This window comes from Lichenostomus cassidix, chromosome 5 (genome assembly GCF_008360975.1).
Source record: "Lichenostomus cassidix isolate B80296 chromosome 5, HeHo_3.0, whole genome shotgun sequence".
Classification (NCBI taxonomy): domain Eukaryota; kingdom Metazoa; phylum Chordata; class Aves; order Passeriformes; family Meliphagidae; genus Lichenostomus; species Lichenostomus cassidix.
Genome location: NC_139486.1, coordinates 10,211,713 through 10,220,035, shown reverse-complemented (window position 1 = coordinate 10,220,035; position 8,323 = coordinate 10,211,713). Strand labels below are relative to the sequence as shown.

General features: G+C 49.6%; 1 protein-coding gene across 5 annotated transcripts in view; it reads left to right on the top strand.

Moving 5' to 3' along the window:
- The first annotated feature begins 7,026 nt into the window (after nt 1-7,026).
- TRAF3 (TNF receptor associated factor 3) overlaps nt 7,027-8,323 on the top strand; it is a 71,316-nt gene continuing 70,019 nt past the window's right edge. For 3 of the 5 annotated variants that reach the window (XM_085061317.1, XM_085061318.1, XM_085061316.1), the window contains exons 1-2: nt 7,027-7,162; nt 8,133-8,188. The gene's annotated coding sequence lies outside the window, so the exon portion shown is untranslated. Of the gene's footprint in view, nt 7,163-7,398; nt 7,533-8,132; nt 8,189-8,323 lie in introns of those variants that run through there. The other 2 variants (XM_085061319.1, XM_085061320.1) reach the window with 2 other exon arrangements.

The following is an 8,323-nucleotide window of genomic DNA, read 5'->3' as shown; positions in this document are numbered from 1 at the left end:
TATGCAAATGCTGATTAGGGTGTAATGTGGCTTGCTGAGCATTCATCATAACCAGTAAGAAGGGAGAAGAAGAGGAACACGATTCTTAGGGGCTAGGCTGATATTGTCCTGAGAGCACTTAGATTTTACTTTTTTCACTTGAAAACTGAGCGTATCTGATACAGAGAATGCTGAAACTCAGCAAGGAAAATATTAGAATATAATCAGGCTTCCCTGAAGATACATTTAAAGTAGATACCTGCTCCTGGGTTTTAACTATGCAGTATGTGGGGGTTGCAGAGATAGCCAGTTGTTTTCATCCCAAGACAGCCACTCTCTTCCCAATACCACCTAGAGCACTTTTAGTTCATATGCACAGGTCAGAAACCTTCCCAAACCCTGTGATAAAAAAATTATAGGTGAAAGTGGAATTATTCTAAATATCAGCCAGTGAATATGCTGATGTCTCCGAACTCTGAAGACCTAGGTGGATAAACAGAATCCAGCTCAGAGGTACCTTCAGACAAACAGCTGGATAATTATTGCTTCTCTAGAGCTACCTCATTTTATGCATAATGTCATGAGACAGAATAAATGGCACCTGGGAAACTGTAAACCTGAATTACCATTTTACTATACAAGATGAGAAAATTGCTAAGAACAGTGGGAAAAACTGTGGAGTCATGAGAGGCAGATCAACAAGGGACTACAAGCTTTGTGGCAAAAGCAGAGAGAAGGACTTAATGCTGTCATACAGGTGTGCACATCTCTTGAATCCCACAAGAGTGGAAATACTAGAGGGCTGGATAAAGACAAAGCAAACCATTGTGACAAGAGAAGTGTTTTTCTTTAGGCTTCTAGAACAACTGCTCATTATATGGTGGTTGCTCCTGACTGGATTCTTTTCAGGAATCTGCCAGGGCAGCAAACACAGAGGTTCCATCCCATGATAATCTCTTCAGTACTGAAGTCTGCTTGGTCTGCCTGGGTCATGTTGCATGCGAACTCAGGACAGAATACTTCAGGGTTTGGAAATGCACCTTTTATGGGCAGTTTATTTACAACAAAAAAACCTCCAGAGGCTCAAACAACCTTCCAGAATACTCTGAAATATCCCTTTAGAACTACCTAAAGCATTGTCAATAAAAAAGAGGGTGAAAAAGACTCTCAGACCTGTTCTGATGCTCTGACAGCACTGGGAGTAAGGCACACAGCTAAGCTGGAAGCCAGGAAAATTGAGAGACTCACTGACCACCTCCCAGTCATCTCAAATGCTCACATTATTCCTAAGCCTGATTCCACAGGTTGTTTTGCATTCCCATGACTACATGCAGAAAAGGTGAAAGTAAAAGTAGTTACATCACTCTGAAGAAAGAGCTGTTATGATTACTGAAGAAGAGCCTGTAACAATTTCTACCATAATGAAAGACTCAGTATTGAAAGTATACCCACCTGGTCTTTCTGACAATATTAGGTAAGGCTTTTTCTCTTGTGTGATTAGATTCTGAGATTCTTGATGGAGAAGAGATCCTAAGAAAATCAGAATATCCTAAGAATGTTTCATCCAGAAAATGAGGGCATCTGAATAAATCAATACAGCTGTTCTATTCATGTCAGCCTTTTACTTTGCCAGGTCTTCAACAGAATCCTTGCAGTTGCTAGTTACAAACCAGCATAATAACTGACACTTTATGTCTGGAGAAATCTTTTGGACCAAATCCTTGCTCCTGATAAAGCTTCTTTGTGCTGCTGGAAAGGAACAAATCAGCCCTTAAGATGCTTTCACCGGTTATATTCAGATTCAGCTGTCACAGGGAAATCTCCATATGGTGGAGAGCTGATCTTGCTGAGTTTGCACTCTTCCCATCACAGCTCTGATTTTGCAGCCATACTGAGAGGCAGACATATAGCTGTGCTCTAGTAATTCCCTGCTGTGGAGCTGTATCTTGTCTCTTTTTCCAGGCACAGCTTACAGTTCACGTGAGCAACTCTACAGGCCTCTTTGGGAATCCACTGACATGCACTCAAAAATTTCATCTGACTCCAAAGTCAATTTGGCATGGGCACAATGGCATTCTTGATAATAGGGGAGCCTGGGGGCCTCAACATATTTTTAATAGTCTCGACAAGAGTGTACGAAGGCTCTAAGATTACTGAGACACAGTTGTGTAATGCCATACTAATATTTCTTGTCAATTGTGAAACAGCTCTGTAAGTTGACTTGGGAATTAAAATTAACTTGAAAGAAAGGAAAAATGTTACATAGCAAATGCATAAAGGCATATATAACTTCCTTCTGAAAGACTTGGGGAATGTTTCACCTCAGATGCTTGTCATTTGGAAAACCGTCACTTTTTAGGAAATTAAAGTAGAAAATCATAGCTTGGGCAGGGGAATTTTTTTCTGTAAACAAATGGGCTATCACATTAGACATTATTGCCTAGTAGCAGTGGAAATAAACCCTGAGGAACCTCTATCTCATGTATAGGATGCAGTGAATGCATGTGTATTCTCACGATACAGGTCCTCTTGGGCAGTGCTTCAGCAATAAAAAAGAATATAAATGTAACAATTTTATTATTCTGTTAATAAGCGCCTTCAATCCAGAGCATAGGACGAGGAAGTTGCAAGTCAAGAAAGTGCCTCAGTGCCAGAAATGTAGAAACTGGCTCCTGTTAAGTGTTGCTCAGATGCACAATAGGTATTGATTAGAAAAAAACCATAACCACCTTCTGCAGAAAGTATGGAGAAACCATGTGAAACACACGAACCATGGCACTTAGAGTGAGCATTCCATACAGAAACTGTGCCAAATTGCACCTGAAACAGCAGGGTTAATAAGGATGTACTGTGCCATTCCAAATTATAAATGTTCATCTGAATGACTGTTAATTGCAATAAGCAAATTCACACAAGAAACAATGGTTTGCTGCCCTCTTTCTCTCTCCCTATCTCAGGTTTATTTCCAGCATTAAAAATAACCTGTTGATTCCACTTCTGAGAAGACAGGACAGGGAAAATAAACACACAATGGCCCTCTACAAACACACAATGGCCATTTTGTTTAGGAGATCTCAGAGCAATAACCTTTCCGCATCCCCACTCATCAAGGGTCAGCAAACCCTTTCTGGTAAGAGGTAATAAACTTAAGAGCTGCAGTAAAAGGCTAAACCTCTCAAGTACAATATCAGAGAAAACCATAACCAGTACCCATGCAACAAGATATTTACCAACTAAATCTCCCAGAAGATTCTGAGAAGGTGGCAGAGGGAACACAAAACAGTCCTTTGCCAGGCTCACCTGAGGGAAAAGGCTTTGTGGTGACACCAATCTGGCAATCAGTTCAACCGTATGCCTGTGAGCAAGATGCACCACAAACCACCTGATGACTTAATGTCACCAGCCCTTTCGACATCCTGTCTCTGACTAATTTCCAGTGCCTCAGAGGCAGTTGAAAAAAACCTCACAAGCCAAATGCAGATGGGGAAGAGGACCAGAAGTAGGTCTGAAACTTGGGAATGATTACAATACAATGTCAAAGGTCAGCAGCTCAGTCTTCTTTAAATCCCCTTTGGACACAACAATGTATCATGCCCTGATGTTTGTGCCTAGAGTACTGTTTGTTTGCTCTTGGAATGGTTAGAAAGCTTTTCAAACTAAGTATAGTCATGATCAATTTATGACCATGCATCACTGTGCTAGCATAATTCTTTAATTTAAATAGTACTCCTTCCTTGATATTTACTGCGTGAATCACACTGTTTTGGCTCAATTTGGCTACTTAAGGAAGCCAAGCTTGCTTGCTTGCAGATCCCCTTCAAGAATACAGATGCTCTGCTCCCTCACCACCCCAGTATTCCTGTTCTGCACCTGCAGCAACCTGAGTCAAGCTTTTCTGACTGTAAGTCACCAGAACTGGACACAATTTTCCAAACAAGGTTCCTCAGCTCTACTGTGTAAATCCGTATTAATACTTCCCTCTCTCTGCTAAAAATACCATGCTTTGTGCATCATGGATTCAAGCAAGCCTTTTCCACAGCCATTCTGCTGGCAGCTCACAATCATTTTCTCTTGGAGGAATTCACCCCCATAGTAAAGGGTAGTAGAACAGTAAACCTAAGGCTACCAGCATCACCACCTTTCTTCTTTAACTATAGTGTTTTAGGCACAGGGTACTGCTTCTAACCTTTTTAACCTTGAACGAATCCTTGCTTTGGCAATTCTTATTTGCTGCTTCTTCTGATATCTCTAAGTAAAAATCATCTTTGGGTTCATCCGTCCTGTCAGCCTCAGGAATTTTCCACATTTCTCTGAGTTTGCTGTTCTGTAATCCCAAATCTTAGTCAAATATCTGCATTTGTTCCTTTTGAAGTTTAACTTCAGCTGGATTAGTTCGTGATCACTCAGTTCATGATTGGTTTCAACACTATGGCCTTCTACAAGGTCCTTGCTGCTTATTAATACCAGGCCTAAAATAGCATCCTCTCTCATGGACTGTTTGCTTGAGAAATCGAGTTTCTACAGCACTAGAGAACATTTAAGCCCTACCAGTTCCCAGTGGTACCTTCCAGTCTGTAGCTGAGAAATTAGTTTCCCATAATCACATGCCATTTACTCTTCCATGTCTTCCAAATAGTTTTTGGAGATAAGTATCTCTGTCCAAGTTTGTAAGGGATTACCACTCTTCTCTTAGTGGATTTTTAAAAAATTCTTTCCTCCCATGTGATTTTCCAATGTAATGCACTATTATTTTATTTCTTCAAACCATTTTGCTAAAATATAGAGGTACTCTATGGCCTTTACTATAATTTCTGCTGTTCTACATAGCTACCCCTCCAACAACTATATTCTAAATACTACTGCCAAGCAGAAGCGTTCAGCGTACAGCAGCCTTGAGACACCAGTTTCAGCCCCGAAGAAAACATTGCTTATAACACAAAATTCCAAACCAGTTAAAGACTAAACATTGGTGATATATGTTGCTGTAATAATTGTATTAGAAATCTGTAAAATTTTGCAGACACAACATGGAAAAAGAAAACAAAACCATCAAAGGAATTGAAATGGTGGGTATTTCATTAAATCATCACTTTATCCCTTTGAATATGGACATTTTTTAATGTGGAAATGCTTCTGACATCTTTAAATGGTATTAGAATTTGTTTTCTCTTTTTGGGGAAGAATGCATTAGTACAGCTTCTAGAGCTACAGGCACTATAATCCTACTACATTTTCTCAAATTTTTCTTTTTTTTTTAGGGCAAAACAAGAGGACATATATACAACAGCAGAAAGAGTGGCAAAGGAGGAAACTGCAGGTTTGTCTCTGACAGAAACTTATTTGCAGCCCTGCTGCTGGAGAAATCCAGGCTTGGTGCACAGTGCTTTCTGCTGGTCCAGAGCTAAGCAATCTTGAGCAAGTGATGAGAACATGTAAGACATCCGTCTGAGACTGTGTTTCTGATGGCAGGTTCACGGCATCCTTTCAAAAGCCGCAGTTGTCTTGACAGCTAAGCCAGCCTTTGACTGGGGACAGCAGCAAAGGCGGGAGAGAGCGGGGAAGAGAGAAAGCAGAGAAGTGGGATGAGGAGAAAAACAGCACAGAAGGGAATTAGCAGTACGGCCAAGCTTCGTGATTTAGGGGATGGTGAGCATACTGCCGGGGCTAGAGACGTTCAGGTTTGCAGGGCAGCTTGGCGTGGGCGTTATAGAGAGCCGCGGGATGAAGACCGAGAAGGGTCAGGATGGATTTCGGGACGCGTGGAGATGCTGCAAGCGGCAACTATGACGCAAAGCTTGTCCGTTCAGGATCACGCATCCAACTGTTCCTCCCTAGTGATCCCTCGATAAACAACGTCCAAAAAGGACGGTGACCTCATCCCACTGAAATTAGCCAAACACCACACATTTCTCCGTGTTCAGCTCCGCGCATTCCTTAGAGCTGCGGCTCGCCCGGCTGCCAGCCCCACCGCTGCACCCGGGGCTGCGACAGCCCCTGTGGGGCAATTCCTCCAGCCCACCCCAGCCCCAGGCTCCGGCTAACCCATCCCCAGCTCCGGCTGGGCATTCCCGGCTCTGGCTGAGCCCCCGCGCCGCTCCTGCGCCAGAGCCGCCTCTCCCGCTCCCTCCCTCTCTCCCCGCAGCCCGGTGAGGCGGCGGGGACACGACAAGCCACGACACCCAACGATGCTCCGTGTAAAAGCGTGACCACCGCTACAAGCCGGGCAAATGCCGCGGTCGGGACGCGTCGCGATGCGAGCGGAGCCCGGCACAGGCATTTATTTCCCCGGCCGTCGGGAGCGACAGGTTCTACGGGCTGCCAGCGCCGCCCCCTTTCCCTGTCGCCTGCGGAGGGGACGCGGGTGCCTCTCGCATCCCCGGGACGCCGAGCAGGGCATCCCTCCCGGTGCCGCCAGGACACGGGGCTCACACCTAGGGCCGGCGGATGCCGCGGTACCCCGATCGGCCTCTCCGCGGGGCGAGCGGCTCTGGCTCGCTGCTCTTTCCTCATCTCTTCCAGACTCTTCTCCCCCTCCCAACCGCTGTTTTCCCTCCCTCCCGTTCTTCCCAGTGGCATTTTCTTTGTTTAATAAACGCTATTGTGTTCGAGGCGCTTCTTCGAGCGGGGCTGCCGCAGCTCCCTCGGGAACAGGCAAAGGAAGCGAGCGGCTCTCAGCCGCGCCGATCCCGCTCTCCCGGCCCCCCGCGTCCCGGCGCTATCCCCCGCGCCCTTCCTTCCCCCAGTGCCCGGCAGCAGCGCCCGCCCGCCGGCCGAGCCCCCACGGCTCCGCCGGCACCACCCCGCGCCCGGAGCGGGACGCGCCGTGCCCCGGCAGCCCAGCCCGCGCCTCCTCCGCCGGGCGCGGGGCCCCTTCGCCCGAGTCGTGCCCGCGGGAGGGGGGTGACGGCGGCATCAGGTGCAGCCGGGGCCAGCGGCCAGGGCAAGCCCGGCCCCCGGCTGCCGCCTGCGCGCTGAGCGGCTGTGCCGGGCCCGCCCTCGGTGATTGGGAGGAGCCGGGAGAGCAGCGGGCTTCGCCGGGGATTTCCAGCCCGAGCGGGCGGGAGAGGAAGTGCGGGGCGGGGGGAGACGGCGCACAGCGGTCGGGACTTTCCGCCGGGCTGGCGGTCGCCTTCGCCCGGCTCCAGCTGCCGCCCGCCGCCCCGCTCCCCGCACACGGTCGCAGGTAGGGCGGCCGCGGGGCTCGGCTCGAATCGGCTCGGCTGGGCGGCGGAGGAGCGGGAGGGAGGGCGGGAGCTTGGCTGCCGCCGTGGCGAAGGCTCCCGCGCGGGGCTCCGGCACCGGCCGCGCTCGCCTGCCCGCGCTCGGGCGCTCCGCGCAGGGGGACGGGGCCGGGCGGGCGGCGGGAGCCGGGGACGCTCCGGCGGGGGCACGGCGCTGACCGAGGCATCTGCTGCCAGGCAGGGGCCGAGCGCGCTGCACCCGCAGCCCGTGCCGGGACCTCGGCGGCGGCCGGTGCCCGGGGATAGCTCAGCCTGCGGCGGGGCGGCGCGGACTCTCCTGCCCGGACGCACTCGCACTCCAGGGCTTTGCAGGTGCCCCTTTTCACTTACTTATTCCTGCCTCCCCCTTCCCTCCCCTGCTCCTCTCGCTCTCTTCCCCGCTCCCCGCGGCGTGTGTGCCCGTGCGGGGAGGGGAGGGAGGCGAGGCCGGAGCGGAGCCGGGAGCCGCGGCGGCGCTTGCGGCGTTTGATGTGTCGTTTGAATGCAGAAGGCTCGCTCGCTCCTGGCTCCCTCCATATGCAGTGCTGGGGGCGGGCCGACGGCCTTTAAAGGGGCACTGCCGGCAGCGCCGCGCCTGGCGCGGAGCGCGGTCCCGGCTGCGCGTCCCCCCGGCTGCCGCTGCGGCGGAGCCCCCGCCGCTCCCCGGCCATGGGGCTGCGCCCGGACCCGCCGGAGCTGCCCCGCATCGGCGCAGAACCACTTGTGTTTTCACAAAGTCCGCCTGCCTGCGCCGGCGCTGCGCTATCCCCGTCTGCCTGCCGTGAGCGGAAAGAAAAGTGTTTTGTTTTCACGCCATTCATTTCGTGCGCCGATTCGCGACGCCGCGTTTTAGCGCGTTGAATGAATCGCCGTGTTGTAGGTTAGAAAAAATAATGAATGTTTAAAAGTTTATACTGAGTCATTCCTCTGCAGATTAACCTATGACTGACTCATAATCTGAGAACTGCAGTGGCTTGTAAGATAGGAAGGTAAGGCATTTACATCTTGATTTATTTGTATCTTTGAGTGCCTAAGATCTGAATTACCTGCGGGAAAACAAGAGAAACCGTATTAACGTTAAGAGGCATAATCTCATGTTCTGCTGATCAGAGCTTGTGTGTGAC